Raw genomic sequence first — 24908 nt, 5'->3', positions numbered from 1 at the left:
CATACCCCTCTCTTCCAGGGTGGCCAGCCCTCATACCCCTCTCTTCCAGGATGGCCAGCCCTCATACCCCTCTCTTCCAGGATGGCCAGCCCTCAAACCCTCCTCTTCCAGGATGGCCAGCCCTCATACCCCTCTCTTCCAGGGTGGCCAGCCCTCATTGCCCTCTCTTCCAGGATGGCCAGCCTTCATAGCCCTCTCTTCCAGGGTGGCCAGCCCTCATACCCCTCTCTTCCAGGATGGCCAGCCCTCATACCCCTCTCTTCCAGGATGGCCAGCCCTCATACCCCTCTCTTCCAGGATGGCCAGCCCTCATACCCCCTCTCTTCCAGGATGGCCAGCCCTCATACCCCTCTCTTCCAGGGTGGCCAGCCCTCATACCCTTCTCTTCCAGGATGGCCAGCCCTCATACCCCTCTCTTCCAGGATGGCCAGCCTCTCATTACCCTCTCTTCCAGGGTGGCCGCCCTCATAGCCCCTCTCTTCCAGGGATGGCCAGCCCTCATACCCTTCTCTTCCAGGATGGCCAGCCCTCATACCCTTCTCTTCCAGGATGGCCAGCCCTTCATCCCCTCTCTTCCAGGGTGGCCAGCCCTCATACCCTCTCTTCAGGTGGCCAGCCCTCATACCCCTCTCTTCCAGGATGGCAGCCTCATGCCCTCTTCAGGATGCCAGCCTCATACCCTCTCTTCCAGGTGGCCAGCCTTCATACCCCTCTCTTCAGGGTGGCCAGCCTCATACCCCTCCTTCCAGGATGGCCAGCCCTCAACCCTCTCTTCCAGGATGGCCAGCCCTCATACCCCTCTCTTCCAGGATGGCCAGCCCTCATACCCTTCTCTTCCAGGATGGCCAGCCCTCATACCCTTCTCTTCCAGGATGGCCAGCCTTCATACCCCTCTCTTCCACGGTGGCCAGCCCTCATACCCCCTCTCTTCCAGGATGGCCAGCCCTCATACCCCTCTCGTCCAGGATGGCCAGCCCTCATACCCCTCTCTTCCAGGATGGCCAGCCCTCATACCCCTCTCTTCCAGGATGGCCAGCCCTCAAACCCCCTAACTCCCCGGCTAGCCAGCCTTTATTTCCCTCTCCCCACGGCTGGCCCAGCCCTCACAACCCTCTCCCCACGGCTGGCCAGCCCTCACAACCCTCTCCCCACGGCTGGCCCAGCCCTCATACCCCTCCCCCTGGCTGCTGCTGGCCAACACCACCGTGAGACATGTGGCCAGAGACGTGGTCAGGCTCTGACCCGTGGGCCGACAAGGTCCTGGCCCGACACAAAGACGACCTGCTGGTAGAGCCTTGGGGTATACACAAGGCCAAAGGCTAAGACTCAAACTAACACCTAAGGCTGAAGCTCAGCCTTAAAGGTGATGGATAAAGGCATGGCGAAGAAAACATGAGACCCGTCACATCTGCGAAATAACCGAGTGAAAGAAAATGGAAGGACTGGCTATAGCGATACCCAACCAGAGAATCAGGGAGGGGCTGTATCAGTAGAACGAAGTCATGTGAACCATCGATGCTGGATCGCGGAAGGCAATTGGGTCGGACTGAAACGGATAACTTCAACGCAGGAACCTTGGGGGGGTAAGATGAGAGTTATGATCGCTGTTTCTTTCCTTACACCTCCAAACTCTAGAACTCTCTACCTTCTCAGGTCTGTCCCCCAATAACTATGACCTGGTACACTTCAAAAAAAAAAAAGACATTCTTTCCTTTTTTTGGCTACCTCCAAAAATTGGTAAATGTTTTTTCCTTGTCTGTACTCTTTTTCCCCTTTCATAATCCTCTTTTATTTTTCAATTAAGGCCCAGCCTTGAGGTGGACTTCTGTCCGTGACTGGAGCCTTCAACGTAAGATGAAAAAAAGGAAAAAAAATATGAACCTTTGTAATCAATGAAGTTTTGAAAAATCACAAATTTGAGTTGAGCTGGAGAAGAACTGAGTTCAAAAAACAAGAAAACTAATTATGGTATACTTATATATTTACCCTCTGTCAGCTTGTGTGATGTATAATAAATAAATAAATAAATATATATATATATATATATATATATATATATATATATATATATATATATATATATATATATAGTGTCAGCAATGGCCTGGGAGGGACGAACGAACACGATCCTCCCCCATTAAACTTTTACCTTTTAATTTACCTGAGCACTTTGGACACCAAGAGGCAATTTCTTGCTTGCTTCCGAAACCTGAATGGTCCTGAAATGTTAATGCCTGCCATTCTGCTCTGGATATATAGGACTGATACATAAACACGTATTCAGATTCTTATACGCAAATACCTTCATACATACACACGCACGTACGTTAATGCAAACGCACATATTGACACAAGTACGTACACGTACACGGAGGCAATGCTTGAGAAAGCAGAAAAATATTCATAGTAATGGGTATATTTATACATATGTACATAATAACATACGTAGGTGCTACCGAACTCCGCCTGCTTGTTGTTACAACCGCGAGTGAAATGACAGGCCCTTCAGCGAGGTAATATTGTCCGAATACAATCTTCTCGAAGTATTTCTCTGTCCGATGGAGTACTTCCTCTCCCTGCTACTGATTGTAGCGCAGGCGTGATTCTGCAAACACCATTGGGAATGGAAACCACACACACACACACACACACACACACACACACACACACACACACACACTCACATACACACATACACACACACACATACACAAATATACATATACGTATATATATATATATATATATATATATATATATATATATATATATATATATATATATATATATATATATATATATATATTTTTATTTATATTTATTTGTTATACTTTGTCGCTGTCTCCCGCGTTTGCGAGGTAGCGCAAGGAAACAGACGAAAGAAATGGCCCAACCCCGCCCCATACACATGTATATACATACGTCCACACACGCAAATATACATACCTACACAGCTTTCCATGGTTTATCCCAGACGCTTCACATGCCTTGATTCAATCCACCGACAGCACGTCAACCCCGGTATACCACATCGCTCCAATTCACTCTATTCCTTGCCCTCCTTTCACCCTCCTGCATGTTCAGGCCCCGATCACACAAAATCTTTTTCACTCCATCTTTCCATCTCCAATTTGGTCTCCCTCTTCTCCTCGTTCCCTCCACCTCCGACACATATATCCTCTTGGTCAATCTTTCCTCACTCATTCTCTCCATGTGCCCAAACCACTTCAAAACACCCTCTTCTGCTCTCTCAACCACGCTCTTTTTATTTCCACACATCTCTCTTACCCTTACGTTACTCACTCGATCAAACCACCTCACACCACACATTGTCCTCAAACATCTCATTTCCAGCACCTCCATCCTCCTGCGCACAACTCTATCCATAGCCCACGCCTCGCAACCATACAACATTGTTGGAACCACTATTCCTTCAAACATACCCATTTTTGCTTTCCGAGATAATGTTCCCGACTTCCACACATTCTTCAAGGCCCCCAGATTTTCGCCCCCTCCCCCACCCTATGATCCACTTCCGCTTCCATGGTTCCATCCGCTGCCAGATCCACTCCCAGATATCTAAAACACTTCATATATATATACATATGTATATATATATATATATATATATATATATATATATATATATATATATATATATATATATATATATATATATATATATATATTTATAAATATATCACTATTCCTCTACCAGAATGTAGAAACGTAGAACGAAATATGTCATATCTGAAATTCTTAACAAGTTCTTTTCTCTCAAGTGGGGAAAAAATTCTAAGGTGAAAATGGGAAGCGGTGTGCAGCCAATCTGCTAGAGGGCCTCGCTGTTTACACTTGCCCTGTAAAGTTTCACAATATTTACACTTACACCGTAAAAAGAAAATAATATAAACAATAGAGAAGTATCAATATTCTCCATATAAATATTTCAATGATAATGATCCACCTCACACAAATATATATATGTATGTATATATATATATATATATATATATATATATATATATATATATATATATATATATATATATATATATATAAACATCTACGCCCAATATACATTGAGCCACTGAACAAAGTCCTCCTTACCAGAGTTCACCAGGAAATCTATTTTGACACTTTCTTCAAGCAAATGTTGAACCTGCTTCTCGAAAGTCGCCGACGTTAATAGAAACTTCAAAAATTACGTCCTTATCAACAAGGAGCCGTGAACGAGTCGTGACGGCACGTCAATTTCGACGTAATGCCGAACGAACTCACCTAAATAACAGTAACATATGGAGGGGGTGATTGGACATACTCACTCACACACACACACACACACACACACACACACACACACACACACTGGAGCAACTCACAACATTACATCTTGTCACAGTTCAGAAATGGTATGCAAATAGTTTCCTGTAGTTGAACAAAGCCCATTGTTATCTCTCCCGGTACGCCACACACCCCAAGTTCCACATATAAATGAATATATATATATATATATATATATATATATATATATATATATATATATATATATATATATATATATATATATATATATTCCTATGAGTCCACGGGAAAAATGAAACACGAAAAGTTCCCAAGTGCACTTTCGTGTAATTATCACATCATCAGGGGAGACACAAGAGAGGAATATAAGTCAGTTGATATACATCGAAGAGACGAAGCTAGGACGCCATTTGGTAAACATGTGATTGTCCAAAACATTGTGATCCTTTTCAATATATATATACATATATATATATATATATATATATACGAATATAGTGCACATGAATGCGCACTATCATAGAGTATAATCGAATAGTCATTTCCTTATGAGGGGCGATCATAGCTTAGCAGTTAGGGTTCTCGTTTACCACGCAAAAGGTCCTGAGTTCGAATCCTGACTATTGGAGAGTATTAGTTGATCGAGTAAGTAATGACAGGGTAAGATGTGTGGTAATAAAATGAGTGTGATTGAGAGAGCATACGAGGGTGTATTGAAATGGTTTGGTCATATAGAGAGAATGAGTGAGGAAAGATTGACCAAAGAGGATAATGTGTCAGAGGTGAAGGGAACGAGGAGAAGTGGGAGACCAAATTGGATGTGGAAGGATGAAGTAAAAAAAGATTTTGAACGATCGGGGCCTGAACATGCAGGAGGGTGAAAGGCACGCAAAGAATAGAGTGAATTGGATCGATATGGTATACCGGGGTCGACGTGCTGTCAATGCATTGAGTCAGGGCATGTGAAGCGTCTGGGGTAAACCATGGAAAGTTCAGTGGGGCTTGGATGTGGAAAGGGAGCTGTGGTTTCGGGCATTATTACATGACAGCTAGAGACTGAGTGTGAACGAATGGGGCCTTTGTTGTCTTTTCCTAGCGCTACCTCGCACACATGAGGGGGGAGGGGGATGTTATTCCATGTGTGGCGAGGTGGCGATGGGAATAAATAAAGGCAGACAGTATGAATTATGTACATGTGTATATATGTATATGTCTGTGTGTGTATATATATGTGTACATTGAGATGTATAGGTATGTATATTGTGCATGGGTGGACATGTATGTATATACATGTGTATGTGGGCGGGTTGGGCCATTTCTTTCGTCTGTTTCCTTGTGCTACCTCGCAAAAGCGGGAGACAGCGACAAAGCAAAATAATAATAATAATAATATATATATATATATATATATATATATATATATATATATATATATATATATATATATGTATATATATATATATAAACAAGATCCTCCTCGCAAATCCCCGATGTTCAATCTTTCATTAGACTCGTTCTGGGAAAGGAAAACAAATATTTCTTCTGGTGAAGTGGTCTTATTTCCATTTCTTTGTTTTACGATCGCATGAAAATTGATGAATATTCATGTATGCAAAATTGCTGCACTGTAATGTTTGTATATTCGTTTTGGCACAGATCTGGGTATTACGACGGATACTGTGTGCGAGCGCGCGGGCGTGTGTGCGTAAGTGTGTGTGTGTGTGTGTGTGTGTGTGTGTGTGTTTGCCCTGGTGTGTAATCATGATTAATCTCTCTCTCTCTCTGTATATATATATATATATATATATATATATATATATATATATATATATATATATATATATATATATATATATATATATACACATATATATATATATATATATATATATATATATATATATATATATATATATATATATATATATATATATATATATATATATAGGGGATATATATATATATATGGGGATAGGGGAGAAAGAATACTTCCCACGTATTCCCTGCGTGTCGTAGAAGGCGACTAAAAGGGGAGGGAGCGGGTGGCTGGAAATCCTCCCCTCTCGTTTTTTTCAATTTTCCAAAAGAAGGAACAGAGAAGGGGGCCAGGTGAGGATGTTCCCTCAAAGGCCCATTCCTCTGTTCTTAACGCTACCTCGCTGACGTGGGAAATGGCGAATAGTACGAAAGAAAAATATATATATATATATATATATATATATATATATATATATATATATATATATATATATATATATATATATATATATATATTCTATATACATATATATACACACATGGATGTAGAAAATCTCATCAGTGTATCATTAGCATCGTAAGTATTGTTCAGAATGGAGTCCTGTTGTGCAGAATGAGGCAACGGGTCGTAGGAGGCACTCGCGAAGCACGGTCGTGCCCCTGTACCCCCAGGTGTAGCCTGGCACTGGCGAACGACAGGACGACGACTGGAGCGCCACACGTTTTGGCATCCTCAACGTGGATGAGAGTGCGACCTGAGATGGACGTGGTCCTTGAGCACGACGGTGTGGTGTAACCTGTATGTAGGAAGGTCCGGTCCTTGAATATTACGGTACGATCCTTGAACATGACAATAAGGGGCACAACGGGACGACCCTCGAACACGACGGGACGATATGTGACTATGAAAATGGTGTTGATATTTGAGCGTACCACAGGACAGGCCTTCAGCACGAGGGTATACGGTACTTGAGCGCCACGGTACGATCCTTGAGCACGACGGTATACGGTACTTGAGCGCCATGGTACGATCCTTGGGCACGACGGTATACGGTACTTGAGCGCCAAAGGTACGACCCTTGAGCACGACGGTATACGGCACTTGAGCGCCACGGTACGATCCTTGAGCACGACGGTATACGGTACTTGAGCGCCACGGTACGACCCTTGAGCACGACGGTATACGGTACTTGAGCGCCACGGTACGATCCTTGAGCACGACGGTATACGGCACTTGAGCGCCACGGTACGATCCTTGAGCACGACGGTATACGGTACTTGAGCGCCATGGTACGATCCTTGAGCACGACGGTATACGGTACTTGAGCGCCATGGTACGATCCCTGAGCACGACGGTGTACGGTACTTGAGCGCCATGGTACGATCCTTGGGCACGACGGTGTACGGTACTTGAGCGCCACGGTACGATCCCTGGGCACGACGGTACGACCACGTCTGAGCCGTTGGCTTAGAACCCCTCAGACGTCAGGTCAGTATCAACCTACAAGGATCGTACCGCCGTTCTCGACTCGCGCTCTCCTGCCGTTCAAGATAACAGGGCGGAAGAACCCTGTTGTTCGAGTCGTTGGCGAATCGTACACACGGACGGGAGACCAGTCCCTCTCCCCCATTGCAAGAGACGGATTTAACACCGGGGAGGGGAAAAAAATCCCCCAAACTGGCACCAACTGTTGCTGCCTTCTCGGCGGCGCCACCTGGGCAAGAAAAATGACTCCGAGTTAGGGAAGGAATTTAGGTCGAGTTCCTCGAGTGATTTGTGGCTGTTTGGGCAACTTGTGCTGTTGTGGTTAGTTGACAGTTTAGATATACAGTGCGGCATTTCTCCAGTGGTGGCGGGAAGGGGGAGTGCGGCATTCGTGAGGTTCTGGTGGTATTAGTGGTAAAGGGGTTCTGGTCGTCGTGGCCTTGGTGGGGGGGCCCTCTGGTCGTCGTGGCCTTGGTGGTGGGGGGGGGGCTCTGGTCGTCGTGGCCTTGGTGGGGGGCCCTCTGGTCGTCGTGGCCTTGGTGGGGGGCCCTCTGGTCGTCGTGGCCTTGGTGGTGGGGCCTCTGGTCGTCGTGGCCTTGGTGGGGGGCCCTCTGGCCGTCGTGGCCTTGGTGGTGGGACCCTCTGGTCGTCGTGGCCTTGGTGGGGGGCCCTCTGGTCGTCGTGGCCTTGGTGGGGGGGCTCTGGTCGTCGTGGCCTTGGTGGGGGGCCCTCTGGTCGTCGTGGCCTTGGTAGGGGGGGCTCTGGTCGTCGTGGCCTTGGTGGGGACTCTGGTCGTCGTGGCCTTCGTGGGACCCTCTGGTCGTCGTGGCCTTGGTGGGGGGCCCTCTGGTCGTCGTGGCCTTGGTGGGGGGCCCTCTGGCCGTCGTGGCCTTGGTGGGGGGCCCTCTGGTCGTCGTGGCCTTGGTGGGGACTCTGGTCGTCGTGGCCTTCGTGGGACCCTCTGGTCGTCGTGGCCTTGGTGGGGGGCCCTCTGGTCGTCGTGGCCTTGGTGGGGGGCCCTCTGGCCGTCGTGGCCTTGGTGGGGGGGCCCTCTGGTCGTCGTGGCCTTGGTGGGGGGCCCTCTGGCCGTCGTGGCCTTGGTGGGCTGGGGCTCTGGTCGTCGTGGCCTTGGTGGGGGGCCCTCTGGTCGTCGTGGCCTTGGTGGGGGGCCCTCTGGTCGTCGTGGCCTTGGTGGGGACTCTGGTCGTCGTGGCCTTCGTGGGACCCTCTGGTCGTCGTGGCCTTGGTGGGGGGCCCTCTGGCCGTCGTGGCCTTGGTGGGGGGGGGCTCTGGTCGTCGTGGCCTTGGTGGGGGGCCCTCTGGTCGTCGTGGCCTTGGTGGGGGGCCCTCTGGTCGTCGTGGCCTTGGTGGGGACTCTGGTCGTCGTGGCCTTCGTGGGACCCTCTGGTCGTCGTGGCCTTGGTGGGGGGCCCTCTGGTCGTCGTGGCCTTGGTGGGGGGCCCCTCTGGTCGTCGTGGCCTTGGTGGGAGGCCCTCTGGTCGTTGTGGCCTTGGTGGGGGGGGGGCTCTGGTCGTCGTGGCCTTGGTGGGTGGCCCCTCTGGTCGTCGTGGCCTTGGTGGGGGGTTCTGGTCGTCGTGGCCTTGGTGGGTGGCCCCTCTGGTCGTCGTGGCCTTGGTGGGGGGTTCTGGTCGTCGTGGCCTTGGTGGGGGGCCCTCTGGTCGTCGTGGCCTTGGTGGGGGGCCCTCTGGTCGTCGTGGCCTTGGTGGGGGGGGGGGGGGCTCTGGTCGAGGCACTCCTGTCCTTCTGGTCATTGCACTCGATCTGGTCTGGTCGTGGCGGCACTCACTCCCCTCCCTCCTTCCCTCCCTCCCCAGCATTCAGGCCGTCAAACCAGCCAGCTGTATCACTCACATCATAGCCACTCTCCTATCGACATATCCCGCTGGCTCACTTCGGTCTGTCCTGAATCCAAGGATCTGGATGGCTACTTTGCTTACTAAATCCTTAATCAACCGTGGGAGGGAAATCGCCCCCATATCACACACTGGTGTCGCAAACGATGACCAACTTCTGTACATATCTCGTCATGATCCGCTGACCAATAAATCCATAAGGGATCCCTAAATTCCTAAATCCCTAAATTCCTGGTGTGACGCAACATCGTCCCAGCCACCGCTTCTGGTATCAGAGAAGAGTGTCATCCAGCCATACTGTTCACCAGGGCGAGGAGAGCAGGCTTTCACTCACCCCACGCACACACACACCTGTGCCACAACGGTGGAAATACTGGCTACCAACTTCCCTCAGTTCGCCCCAGTTATCTCACAGCTGTGGAACGTGACGTTGGCTGAGGCTTCATAACGAGAAGCGTCCAAAGAAGGTGGCTCAGGGAAGCGAGGAGTGGACGAGGCGCTGCTGTAAGGAAGAAAAACACGAAGATAATTTGGAGTGTTTCTCTTTTTTCTCTTTTCTTCTGTCTTATCCTTTCTTGAAGTAGTATTGGGTGACGGTGTGATGATCGCTAAAGAAAGCAAAAAAGAAAAAAATAGCACTAACAAACCAGTTGTCACACCAAGGCACCTTCCTGCGTTCCATTTTTGAGGTTTCTCTATTTTGTCCCGTGTGCCTTAAAGAGATCTCCTGCCTCTTTCCCTCCCCTCCTCCCCGAGGCTCCTCCTGCGTCGCCCCTGCCCTCCTAACACCCCGCCCCGTCTCTTCTCCCTTCCCATCTCTCCGAGACTCTACAACACCGTCTCTCTCTGAGTGTCTCATTCTCCCCCTTTCCCCCTTCCCCTCGTCTCCAGCAGACCCATTCTTCCCGTAACCATCACCCATGGTAGTGGCATATGCTCCTCCTCCTCCTGCTCTTCTCCACGTTTATGATGTTTTTCAGTTACCATTCACGGGAGCGACGCGGCCTCTCTCTCTATCACCACCAGCACACAGCGGCCGACGTACCCCTAACGTTCGCATTATTTTGGCGGAGTCCGGAAGGAGGAGGAGGAGGAGGAGGAGGAGGAGGAGGAGAAGGAGGAGGAGGAGGAGGAGGAGGAGGAGGAGGAGGAGGAGGAGGAGGAGGAGGAGGAGTCTATTTGCATCACAAAACGGCGAATGAAACGTGGCAGAAATACATGGGGGAATGCGGGAGGTGCTTGGAAGGAAGGCCGAACTCTCAAAAAGCTTTTCTCTCCCACGGCATTTCGAGGAAGCGATGTGCCAAAAGTGTCCCAGAAACCGTGGGAGAGAGAGAGAGCGAGAGAGAGAGAGAGAGAGAGAGAGAGAGAGAGAGAGAGAGAGAGAGAGAGAGAGAGAGAGAGAGAGAGAGAGAGAAACAAGACCCAGGTTCTGATCAAGCATTCCGCACAGATGACGGGCACCGACGCCCATCCATCCACCACCACATCAGACCAGCGCCAAAGCGGACGGGAGACACGCGTTCTGATCCGCGCCGGAATGAAAATCCCCCAACCTTCAACACCCCGGACTGTGAGGGAGCGACGGGGCTATGCCTTACCCAAGCGCCGGAATACTACAGCGTCCATCTCCTGCCATATTCAGCAGAGGCGAGTCGTGGATAAGTTAGCAGGGAGAGTGACTGAGGGAGGGAGGGAGTGGAGTGTAGCGCTAGGTCCTGAGAGCAGAGGGAGAGCTGGGTGCCATCTGCCGAAAGTAGCCACCTCACTTTGATCCATTTCACAGTGAGTGTGTGCGCGCGCGCGCGAGCGTGTGTGTGTGTGTGTGTGTGTGTGTGTGTGTGTGTGTGTGTGTGTGTGTGTGTGTGTGTGTGTGTGTGTCGCATTCAGAGCAAACTGACGTGAGTCGAAGTGAACGGCAGTTCCTGTGATGTGTGATTTTCTCCCTCCTTTCCTTATACTTCATGCCCGGGGTCGGTGACCTGGTAGCCTTCAACTATCAGTTGTTAAGAACCAAAAAAGGTAAAAAAGGGGGCGACACTTTCCATTTCTTTGGCGGGTGCGTCTATATCTCTAGCCCTGTCTTTTCTGCCTGGGTTCTTTCTTCACTCCATTTGACAGACAGATGATTCATGTATCGCATTTGGGGCACGCGTTAAGCATTGATTAAAGATCAATTTCCTTTCCTTTTTCCCTTTTCTAAGTTATCAACTTACTACTACAAGCATATCAGTCCATTTTAACCCCCCCTGTCAGATTACTGACAGACGCTAATAAAACCGTGTGACCAAAAAAGAAAATATAGAAGAAGGAAAAAAAATAATAACGCGCACATCAGGTGAATTTAAACTCAACCACTTCGATGAAAATGCCGCAGCTCGGTGGGGGAAGGGGTGGGGCGTCTTGCGACAGGCGAGGAGGAGGAGCACGCGCACCACCACCACACGAATCACGATATCATGCCTTCATCACCATATGACGTGATGACGCAAACCACCTTAAGTAAGAGGTAAGAATGAGCGTCGCTTCGTTGGAACCTGATGCCTTCTTTAAGAGAGTGTTGGGCTTGAAATGCTACTTCTCTTTTATCTTATATTTTTTCTTTTTTTTCGGGATCGAACGTTGAAATACATGGGATCGCTGTCGTCCATGTGTTGCAGACGAAGACTTGGGATTTGAACATCTGAATTGTTGATATCCTCATGACAGCCAGCTACCCCAATCCTCCTGGTGCGTGCAGCCCACCACAGTCCTCTGGTGCGTCCAGCCCACCACAACTCTCTGGTTCGTCCAGCCCGCCACAACCCTCTGGTTCGTGCAGCCCGCCACAACCCTCTGGTTCGTCCAGCCCGCCACAACCCTCTGGTTCGTGCAGCCCGCCACAACCCTCTGGTTCGTGCAGCCCACTACAGTCCTCTGGTTCATGCAGCCCACCACAACCCTCTGGTTCGTGCAGCCCGCCACAACCCTCTGGTTCGTGCAGCCCACCACAACCCTCTGGTTCGTGCAGCCCACCACAACCCTCTGGTTCGTCCAGCCCGCCACAACCCTCTGGTTCTCCCAGCCTACCACAATCCCCTGAGTCGTCCACCTCACAACAACCCGATGGCTGGTTCAACTCACCACAACAACCCTAGTCGACCAACCCACCACAACCCTAGTCGTCCAGTCTACCACAACCCCCAGATTCGTCCAGCGCACCACAACCTTAGTACGCCCAGCCCACCACAGCCTTAGCCCGCCCAGCCCACCATAACCCCAAGTCCCCTCAAAGGGGCATCACACACCCTCGTCACTCGGTCCATTGTCTGCCTCGACTTCCTACCGGGTCCGTAAGGCTTACGTGCAGCCGCAACCTCAGAGATAAAGGTAAGACCGAGCTAACTTTATGATGCAGGAACTCCCTAGGCCAGGGGAGGCGCACGGTGTAAGCGGCGACGGAAATGGCCCTTTATATCTTGGGATGGTTTTAATATCACTGAGCAAAAAAGGCTGTAGGGGGGCCATTTAACACCACAGAGCAAAAGTCTGCTAGAGCCATTTGATAACAGAGAACAAAGGTCTGTTGGAGCCATTTAACACCTCAGAGCAAAAGTCTGTTGGAGCTATCTAATAACAGAGAACAAAGGTCTGTTGGAGCCATTTAACACCACAGAGCAAAAGTCTGCTGGGGACATTTAATAACACAGAACAAAGGTCTGTTGGAGCCATTTAAAGCCACAGAGCAAAAGTCCGCTGGAGCCATTTAACAACACAGAACAAAGGTCTGTTGGGGCCATTTAATACTACTGAGCAAAAGTCCGCTGGAGCCATTTAACAACACAGAACAAAGGTCTGCTGGGGACATTTAACACCACAGAGCAAAAGTCTGTTGGGGACCATTCAACACCACAGAGCAAAAGTCTGTTGGAGCCATTTAATAACACAGAACAAAGGTCTGTTGGAGCCAATTAACACCACAGAGCAAAAGTCTGTTGGAGCCATTTAACACCACAGAGCAAAAGTCCGCTGGAGCCATTTATAGAAGGCACGATCGTACATAAATACAGAGAGCTCTACATTTTAAGCTGGACGGACTGCGAGCCTTGTTGCAGATCCTCACGTCATGATCAAACCTCCCCCAACTCTTTTTTTCAACTGATCACTCTCACGTGTTAGCTGGGTGTAAATCTCCTTGTCACACACCCACACACACACACACACACACACACACACGCGACAGGGGTAAGTCCTCTGTCAGCGTTACAGAGTGTTCAACTAGCGCTTGGTACACTGGTGGTGGTGGAGGAGGAAAAAAAAATAAAAGGAAGGAGTATGTCCTTCCCCACTGGTGTTCTGAATAGGTTATAGTCAGCAAATGTTATAGAACACTGGTGTTTTGAAGAGTTATATAAGTGTTATAGAACATTGGTGTTTTGAAGAGTTTATATATATAAGTGTTATAGAACATTGGTGTTTTGAAGGGTTTATATAAGTGTTATATAAACCCTTATATATTGGTGTTCTGAAGGGGATATAGCCACAAGTGTCATTGAACCGTCTCTCATGAACAGTATAAGATACTCATAACTTTTAAGCTGAACGTGATATATATATATATATATATATATATATATATATATATATATATATATATATATATATATATATATATATATATATATATATTCTTTTTCTTTCATACTATTCGCCATTTCCCGCGTTAGCAGGGTAGCGTTAAGAACAGAGGACTGGGCCTCTGAGGGAATATCCTCACCTGGCCTCGTTCTCTGTTCCTTCTTTTGGAAAATTAAAAAAAAAACGAGAGGGGAGATATATATATATATATATATATATATATATATATATATATATATATATATATATATATATATATATATATATATGATGTGATTATTACACGAAAGTGCACTTGGGAGCTTTTCGTGTTTCATTTTCCCCGTGGACTCACAGGAATATATATATATATATATATATATATATATATATATATATATATATATATATATATATATATATATATATATATATCTTGTTGACTGATCATCTCGGGGGTGAAAAAAATACGGGTGTGACAAAAGCCCTGAGCGTCACTAGTTTAATGCAAATGGTTTTATGATAATCCTTCCGGTTGAAAAACAACAGCAAATGCATTATTCTGCTTATGTGGTAATCACATCATGGAATTACTCTTTTTTAGGACATATATATATATATATATATATATATATATATATATATATATATATATATATATATATATATATATATATATATAGGATATATATATATATATATATATATATATATATATATATATATATATATATATATATATATATATATATATATATATATATATTCTTATGAGTCCACGGGAAAAATGAAACACGATAAGTTCCCAAGTGCACTCTCGCGTAATAATCACCTCATCAGGGGAGGCACAGGAAAGAAATATAAGTCATTTGATATACAGCGAAGAGACGTAGCTAGGACGCCACTTGGTAAACAAGTGACTACACGAATGTAGGTCGGATGTGTATCATAAACTTATTTTTTTTTTTTTTTTTTTTTTTTTTTATACTTTGTCGCTGTCTCCCGCGTTTGCGAGGTAGCGCAAGGAAACAGACGAAAGAAATGGCCCAACCCCCCCCATACACATGTACATACACACGTCCACACACGCAAATATACATACCTACACAGCTTTCCATGGTTTACCCCAGACGCTTCACATGCCTTGATTCAATCCACTGACAGCACGTCAACCCCTGTATACCACATCGCTCCAATTCACTCTATTCCTTGCCCTCCTTTCACCCTCCTGCATGTTCAGGCCCCGATCACACAAAATCCTTTTCACTCCATCTTTCCACCTCCAATTTGGTCTCCCTCTTCTCCTCGTTCCCTCCACCTCCGACACATATATCCTCTTGGTCAATCTTTCCTCACTCATTCTCTCCATGTGCCCAAACCATTTCAAAACACCCTCTTCTGCTCTCTCCACCACGCTCTTTTTATTTCCACACATCTCTCTTACCCTTACGTTACTTACTCGATCAAACCACCTCACACCACACATTGTCCTCAAACATCTCATTTCCAGCACATCCATCCTCCTACGCACAACTCTATCCATAGCCCACGCCTCGCAACCATACAACATTGTTGGAACTACTATTCCTTCAAACATACCCATTTTTGCTTTCCGGGATAATGTTCTCGACTTCCACACATTTTTCAAGGCTCCCAAAATTTTCGCCCCCTCCCCCACCCTATGATCCACTTCCGCTTCCATGGTTCCATCCGCTGACAGATCCACTCCCAGATATCTAAAACACTTCACTTCCTCCAGCCTCTCACCATTCAAACTCACCTCCCAATTGACTTGACCCTCAACCCTACTGTACCTAATAACCTTGCTCTTATTGACATTTACTCTTAACTTTCTTCTTCCACACACTTTACCAAACTCCGTCACCAGCTTCTGCAGTTTCTCACATGAATCCGCCACCAGCGCTGTATCATCAGCGAACAACAACTGACTCACTTCCCAAGCTCTCTCATCCCCAACAGACTTCATACTTGCCCCTCTTTCCAAAACTCTTGCATTTACCTCCCTAACAACCCCATCCATAAACAAATTAAACAACCATGGAGACATCACACACCCCTGCCGCAAACCTACATTCACTGAGAACCAATCACTTTCCTCTCTTCCTACACGTACACATGCCTTACATCCTCGATAAAAACTTTTCACTGCTTCTAACAACTTGCCTCCCACACCATATATTCTTAATACCTTCCACAGAGCATCTCTATCAACTCTATCATATGCCTTCTCCAGATCCATAAATGCTACATACAAATCCATTTGCTTTTCTAAGTATTTCTCACATACATTCTTCAAAGCAAACACCTGATCCACACATCCTCTACCACTTCTGAAACCACACTGCTCTTCCCCAATCTGATGCTCTGTACATGCCTTCACCCTCTCAATCAATACCCTCCCATATAATTTACCAGGAATACTCAACAAACTTATTATGTGGACAAAGAAGGGAAATGTTTACAAATTTTATCAACAATAAAGCTATCCAATTTGTATAGACCTTCACTAATATCAAGGTTGTAATTCTTTGTGCATTCAATAATTAAAGATTCAATGATATATATATATATATATATATATATATATATATATATATATATATATATATATATATATATATATATATATATATATAGATATATATATATATATATATATATATATATATATATATATATATATATATATATATATATATATATATATATATATATATATCAACGGTATAAAATTTCTCTTGTCTAAAGAGGATATGTTGAAACGGTTTTCCTGTTCGAGCCTATGACTTTAAATTTACCTTCACCATCCCCTTACCGGATATCTGTTTCAACACAGCTGCTCGAAAATTGTGAGTGGCGACCAAATAAAACGTTCTCCAGCTCATTTAAGGGAGTGCAGGCTCGCCTCTCACTATAGAGCCCTATAATTTTTTTTTTCCATTTTCCCTGCACCATTTTTCAGACCTTTTTCGCTCTGCGTCTGGTTTCCGGAAGCGGAAGAAAGAGCCGATATTAGATAACTTGGTGTGTTTGCAGATGTCGTAAATGTAATTATAGATGTTGCGTTTATCTTTTTAACGTTGCAGGCCCCCGCAACGGAGAAACCTACACAGTGGGGCAGAACTTCACTTCAAATGCTGAAGACGTTTAATGAGAAGGAGAGATGAGAGAAGAAGAGAAAATATTCTATTAATTTCGTAAGAAATGGAGGTCTTACCTTATGAAAAGGACCAGGTCGTAGTTGCAGGGAAAGTAAATGAAGTGGGGTCGAGGGTTCCAAAGCTTCGAGGTGTAGGAAAAGAAACAGATATCAAAACGGCCTACCGTCGACTTACTGAAGGGCCACAGTCCAATCGTGTGACGCAGTAGCTAGCTAATACGTGAATTATTGAGTGTTGGAGGCACACGAGCAGCCAGCCCTCAGGAGCAAATGCCGATGTAATCCCTACCTACATAAGAGGGAGAGTGAACATACCCTGCGGGGCTAGGGTAAGTGGGTCAAGTCGCCAGGCGGGGCTAGGGTAAGTGGGTCAAGTCGCCAGGCGGGGCTAGGGTAAGTGGGTCAAGTCGCCAGGCTTGACTAAGACAGCCGAGACGATGGCGCTGAGAGTTGCTGCAGGTGGTGAGTGAGTGTGTTAATAGTTGCTGCAGATGGTGAGTGAGTGTGTTCATAGTTGCTGCAGATGGTGAGTGAGTGTGTTCATAGTTGCTGCAGATGGTGAGTGAGTGTGTTAATAGTTGTTGCAGGTGTTGAGTGAGTGCGTTAATAGTTGCGGACAGTGGTGATTGAGTGTGTTAATAGTTGCAGACAGTGGTGAGTGAGTGTGTTAATAGTTGCTGCAGGCGTTGAGTGAGTGTGTTATTAGTTGCTGCAGGTGTTGAGTGAGTGTGTTAATAGTTGTTGCAGGTGTTGAGTGAGTGCGTTAATAGTTGCTGACAGTGGTGATTGAGTGTGTTAATAGTTGCTGACAGTGGTGAGTGAGTGTGTTAACAGTTGCTGACAGTGGTGAGTGAGTGTGTTAATAGTTGCTGCGGGTGTTCAGTGGTTGAGATGAGCTGAGAGTCGAGGTGTCAGGCCAGAAACACCAGTGGTGTCACTGAGCTAACGATGCTAAACGCCCGCGGCAAAGAGGACATAATGACTCTTAGACCCTTAATGACCTTCTACTACGCCTGATGACACGGGACCAAGTGACGGAAGGAGGGATCAAGGAAGGCAGCACTCTGGCTGTGACCGGATTAGTCTTTCATTATTCTGCTGGCGTACACCCTCCCTCCCTCCCTTGCCGGCTCCTCGGCTCCCTTCGTGTCGACAACATTCGCCTTTGAGTACACCGCCTACAGCAGGTGTATCGCATGACACGGGAGCCCAGGGAGCAAACAAGCCATTTTCTGAGTTCGCTCCTCAGAAGATAACGGAGAGCAATGATGGGTAGACTTTGTTCTCCCGTCTCAAAGGATTCGGGGATTTCTGTTCTCTGATCTTCCGTCATGACGCCGGGGCAGAGAGAGGAGCTTCAGATCGCTCTGAGAGAGAGAGAGAGAGAGAGAGAGAGAGAGAGAGAGAGAGAGAGAGAGAGAGAGAGAGAGAGAGAGAGAGAGAGAAAAGCGGGGAGGTGAGGAGGAGGGATATGCTGGTCTCCCTCCTCACTTGGCTCTGAACAAGCATGAGGAGAGGCAACACAGCTCCACCTCCACCTCGCCACCACGATAATAGAAGCAATGATCTCAGTTCTTATCTCCCTCCCCCTCCCTTACACATCCCTATCACGGAGGAGGATGAACAGGTCATACATCGATCTACCAAGTCAGAAGGTCACGGAGGAGGATGAACAGGTCATACATCTATCTACCAAGTCTAAAGGTCACGGAGGAGGATGAACGGGTCATACATCGATCTACCAAGTCAGAAGGTCATGTTGAACTGCTCGCCTGAACCTCCTGAGAGAGACACGGGGAGTACGCAGGTTCCCAAGCGTCACACGACCTGCTGGCGTCCGCGTCCTGAGGGAGCGGACGCGCAGGACGCCAAAAGAGAGGGTGGGGCCGGGGGGGTTGCCTTTTGAAAAGCCCCCCATGTCACCGACCCCCCCACCTTTGAAAAGCGTCCTCCCGGGGAAGGCGACAGATGAATGGAAGTCATGGGGGTGAACGCAGCCACCACGGGTCACGGCATTGGTTGTGTAGACGTTCGAAAGTACAAGTCTCTCTCTCTCTCTCTCTCTCTCTCTCTCTCTCTCTCTCTCTCTCTCTCTCTCTCTCTCTCTCTCTCTTGGGAGCCTGGTCGAGCCGGGAGCGCCAGGCGTCCGTGGGGGGGAGAGTTGGTCGCCAGTGGGGAGGCTGCCCTCCGCCATCTCTCGGGGTCTCTCTTACCCATCTCGTGGTGGCTACCTGTCTCCGAGCCCCACTCACATCTCTCACAAGCTCGGCGAAGAAAGTTGCCAAGTGTCAAACGACCCTGGACGTCCCACTACGATGGAGGGAGCTAGCTGTGTGTGTGTGTGTGTGTGTGTGTGTGTGTGTGTGTGTGTGTGTGTGTGTTTGTGTGTGTGTGTGTATGTGTGTGTGTGTGTGTTTTGTAGTGATTAATGGGACATCAGGTATCCCAACTAGTTAACTGGTTCTGTCTGTGGGACGGAAGGCATCCCAGCTGGTTAACTCGCCCTGTCTGTGGGACGGAAGGCATCACAGCTGGTTAACTCGCCCTGTCTGTGGGACGGAAGGCATCACAGCTGGTTAACTCGCCCTGTCTGTGGGACGCTAGGCATTACAGCTGGTTAACTCGTCCTGTCTGTGGGACGCTAGGCATTACAGATGGTTAACTCGCTCTGTCTGTGGGACGCTAGGCATTACAGATGGTTAACTCGTCCTGTCTGTGGGACGCTAGGCATTACAGATGGTTAACTCGTCCTGTCTGTGGGACGCTAGGCATTACAGATGGTTAACTCGCTCTGTCTGTGGGACGCTAGGCATTACAGCTGGTTAACTCGCCCTGTCTGTGGGACCGAAGGCATCACAGCTGGTTAACTCGCCCTGTCTGTGGGACCGAAGGCATCATAGCTGGTTAACTCGTTCTGTCTGTGGGACGGCAGGCATCACAGATGGTTAACTCGTTCTGTCTGTGGGACGCCAGGCATCCCAGCTAGGTCAACTCGCTCTGTCTGTGAGACACCAGACTCCCCTCCCACAGTCTGGTCATAGTCTGTCTGGGGAGAGCAGGGGAGGGAAGCTGGACCTGCCTGACCTTTAGTATAGCTTTTTAACGAGCCGTCTGTGCGACAGGAGAGCAAGGAAATTAACTCCGTGTAGAGCAAGGCAGACAGGAAGAGAAGGGGGGAGAGTGAGAGACTACGAAATGGCTTTGAGGCATGGTAGCACCACTGTGGAACACGAGAGAGAGAGAGAGAGAGAGAGAGAGAGAGAGAGAGAGAGAGAGAGAGAGAGAGAGAGAGAGAGAGAGAGAGAGAGAGAGAGAGTTTGTTTTTTTTTAGGAATAAAGCACGAGACGAAGCAAGGGAGGATTATATGAAAAGAGGGGGAAAGAGAGGAAAAGAAAAGAAGAGAAGGGGGGAAAACAATAAAGGGAATGGAAAGGGATGAAGTTAGGTTGAAGTTAGAGTAGTGCACATGACTGCACCAGTGGCTGGTGAGGGGTGGGTGTTGGTCTGTTGAGAGGGGCGTATACGATTTGATGAAGTAGATATTCGTCACATGTCTATGGTCCCCTTAACGTCCCAGCCTCTCATCGTCACATCTCTTTTGAAGGGACTATGTAAACACCTACGAGGGCCAAACCTTGCCTTTGATACTAATACATTCTTCCCCTTCCTTCCTTCCTCCCTGCCTCCCTCCTCCTCCTCCTCCTCCTTCTTCTCCTTCTGCGCCCTGAAACTAACACATGCTGGCCACGTCGAGCTTGTAAAGTCTCTTCCCCCCCTCACCCCAAACCTCCTGCATGGTGTCATAAGGGAGAGGGTGAACGTATTATGATGTGTCTTTACGGTTCTCTCCTGCGGGAAGCTGTGAGGGAGGAGGAAGGGGAGGTGTCGCGTGTGGTTGACGAGTGACCCAGCTGAGGCACTGCGACGTAGCCTAGTTCACCGTGGTATTGTCTGACACTGTGTGACACTGTGGGTTGCGATGGTGCTGTGCGACACCACCACGTGTTGCTACGGTGCTGTGCGACACCACCACACGCGATCATGACGCTGCCTAGCCCGACCCGACACCACATGCTGTTGCGACACGGTCTGACACCACGAATCGTCGTTATGACATTATCTGACACCGCCACACGATGCCCTAACACCATCCAACACCACCACAACTTCGTCACGACATTATCTGACACCACACGTCACTCTCATCATCACTGACCCCTTGCTCACTGATGCACTAGGGAAAAAAAAAAACGCGTAAAACTAGTGGCGAAAACCAGCTTTATTCTGTGAACTATTGTACACCGAATTTTGAACTCTGTACTGTGATTTCTACATATATTTTTCCTAATGTGAACTGCCGTGTTGTGAACTCTCTGTAGCGTCCCCTTGTGTGGCGTGTGAACCGTGATGTTTTGAACTCTCTGTAGCGTCCCCTAGTGTGGCGTGTGAACCGTCATGTGTACTGTGTGTTTTGAACTCTCTGTAGCGTCCCTTTTTGTGTGGCGTGTGAACCGTCATGTGTACTGTGTGTTGTGAACTCTCTGTAGCGTCCCTTTTTCTGTGGCGTGTGAACCGTCATGTGTACTGTGTGTTGTGAACTCTCTGTAGCGTCCCCTTGTGTGGTGTGTGAACTGTGATGCGTACTGTGTGTTGTGAACTCTCTATATCGTCCCCTTGTGTGGCGTGTGAACCGTGATGCGTACTGTGTGTTGTGAAATCTCTGTAGCGTCCCCTTGTGTGGCGTGTGAACCGTGATGCGTACTGTGTGTGTTGTGTGACGACGTGCGAGTTGTGTGTGTGTGTGTGTTGTGTGACGACATGCGAGTTGTGTGTGTGTGTGTGTGTGTGTGTGTGTGTGTGTGTGTGTGTGTGTGTGTGTGTGTGTGTGTGTGTGTGTGTGTACCTTACTGCATCGCTGGCCCGCACACTGCGGGATGCAAGTAGACGACAGTGAACTACGACCTATAGAGTGTGTCAGGTGTCAATTATAAGCTGCGAGGCGTGAACATTTGATTACGGGGTATGACCTTTGAACTGCGACCCTTGAAATGTGAGCTGTGAATATCAGTTGTTGCTGCAATGGGAGAGAGAGAGAGAGAGAGAGAGAGAGAGAGAGAGAGAGAGAGAGAGAGAGAGAGAGAGAGAGAGAGAGAGAGAGAGAGAGTGATTTTTATTAATCGTTGAGCAATTGCGTCCATAACGGGCGGCCCACTCTCGCCCAGGCGACCCACCCGTGGCCAGAGGGCTCGACTATGGCCTCTTCCCCATCACCACAGCCCCATCACCAGGACCTCATCACCACCGCCCCATCTCACCAGCACCCTAGGATCGTCACAGCCCCCATCATCACCAGACCCCCATCACCTCAGCTGGAGTGAACGACACATTCTCATAAAACGATACGTTTTTTTGGATTCCAGTCTAGCTGAACCCTCGACTCAATACCCGCACCATGCTGCAACGACATGACAAGGGTGTAAGGAGGGCCCCTAGTGTAAGGAGGGCCCCCTAGTGTAAGGAGGGCGCCCCTGGTGTAAGGAGGAGGCCCATGGTGTAAGGAGGGGGCCCATGGTGTAAGGAGGGGGGCCCCTGGTGTAAGGAAGGGGGCCCCTGGTGTAAGAAAAGCCCCCTGGTGTAAGGAGAGCAACTGGGGGGTAAGGAGAGCCCCCTGCTGTAAGAAGGGGCCCCAGTGTAAGGAGGGCCCCTGATGTCAGGAGGGGCCCCTAACATAAGAAGAGCCCCTGGATAATCAGTCGTTGGCTGGACATGACTTGCGTGTCACTGACTACATGACAGGGAGGGGAAGAGCCTGGCACCCATCACATCACAGGGAGGGAGGGAGGGAGCCTGGCACTCATGACATCACAGGGAGGGAGGGAGGGAGGGAGAGAGGAAGGAAGGGAGGGAGCCTGGCACTCATGACATCACAGGGAGGGAGGGAGGGAAAGAGTAAGGGAGGGAGGGAGCCTGGCACTCATCACATCACAGGGAAGGAGGGAGGGAGGGAGGGGAAAACCCTGGCACCCAACACATCACATGGAGGGAGGGAGGGAGGGAGGTGAAGAACTTGGCACCCAACGCATCACAGGGAGGGAGGTCGGGAGGGAGGGAGCCACCTGCAGGGCGTAGCGCTTCATATCCTGACGGTGGATCATGCTGCACAGCGTTGCCAACACGTCACCAGCCGGACGCTTAGTACTCGTGTTGGCAACACTCCTGACAGCCCGGATCGTGTCGCCTTTGTTTACAAGAGATAAGAGAGGAATGGTAGAGAGATAATATATATATATATATATATATATATATATATATATATATATATATATATATATATATATATATATATATATATATATATATATATATATTTGAAGTCAAATCAAGACAACCAAGGCTGTCTATGTAGGTTCATTAATCTGAGCGGTAAGCATTTTCATATACGTTCATAAACTGGGTTCAAGGGTTCATAAACTGGGTCCAAAAGTTCATAAACTGGGTCCAAAGGTTCATAAACTGAGTTCAAAAGTTAATATACTGGGTTCAAAGGTTCATAAACCGAGTTCAAAGGTTCATAAAACGGGTTCAGAGTTGAATTCTCACATCGTTATAAAACAGATCGACGCGGAGCCATGAGTCGCGCGCGAGTGTCTGCACTGAACCCTGGGCCTCTCCTTACCATCCTGTTGTATTCACTAACCTCCTCTCGCCCACCACACACCCCCATGGTATCCTCCAAGACAATCCCCCTTCCCTAAGTTTCCAGCCTCAAGAGACCTTCCAGTCTCTCTACTAAACACCCACCCTCCTCCAAGAACCCTCCAAGAACAACCCCTTCCCAGTGTTTCCAACCTCCAGAAACCCACTACTCTCCCTCCTCAACACATCCCTCCCCTTCCTCCTTCCCACCAAAGAACCCTCCATGAAACCCTCCCAAACCCTCCACAACTCCCAGAGACCCTCCAGTCCCCCTACTCAACACCCCTCCTCCAAGAACCCTCCAAGAACAACCCCTTCCCAGTGTTTCCAACCTCCAGAAACCCACTACTCTCCCTCCTCAACATCTCCCTCCCCCTTCCTCCTTCCCACCAAAGAACCCTCCATGAAACCCTCCCAAACCCTCCATAACTCCCAGAGACCCTCCAGTCCCCTTACTCAACACACCTCCTCCAAAAATGAAAAAAAAAAAAAAACTCCGACTATCACAGCGCCCCCAGTCAGCCCGTCCGTCCAATACACAATCAAGTAAGATGTTCATCAGCTGGGCCACCCCTGGCCACCTCTGGCCCACGGCGTGGTGGCAAACGAGGCAATGTTATCCACACAGGCCGGTCACTCGTCTGTCTATTTTCGCCCTCGCGATCCCTCATTGATATGCATGAATGAAATTTGCATGTGATCATAACAGTGACGAAGTGTTTGTTTTTTTTTCCTCCCCTCCTTCCGCCCCTCCTTCTTTCTCCTCCTCCCTCCCTCTCCCTCCCTTGCTCATTTGTGGTGATAATGCCACATCCATCCCCCCTTCCCCGTCCGCTTGGTGAGCCTGGCCCCTGGGCTCACCACTCCTCACCCCATCCAGAGATCACCATCATCACCATCATCATCCACAGCACAACTGCAACTACTACTGCTTACTGCTACTACTACTGCTACTGCTACTACTGCTACTGCTACTACTACTGCTGCTGCTCCTCGCTGTGTGGACCTGCC

At 48.2% G+C, this 24908-nt stretch overlaps 1 protein-coding gene across 4 annotated transcripts in view; it reads right to left on the bottom strand.

Annotated features, from left to right (window-relative positions):
• The window catches only part of LOC139754558 (nephrin-like), a 531853-nt gene that overhangs the window by 451545 nt on the left and 55400 nt on the right, over window positions 1–24908 (bottom strand). The gene's annotated exons all lie outside the window — the stretch shown is intronic.

The sequence above is a fragment of the Panulirus ornatus genome, chromosome 17 (assembly GCF_036320965.1).
Source record: "Panulirus ornatus isolate Po-2019 chromosome 17, ASM3632096v1, whole genome shotgun sequence".
In the NCBI taxonomy this organism is placed as follows: domain Eukaryota; kingdom Metazoa; phylum Arthropoda; class Malacostraca; order Decapoda; family Palinuridae; genus Panulirus; species Panulirus ornatus.
Note: the sequence above shows the minus strand (reverse complement) of the source record. Positions and strands in the feature narration are given on the sequence as shown.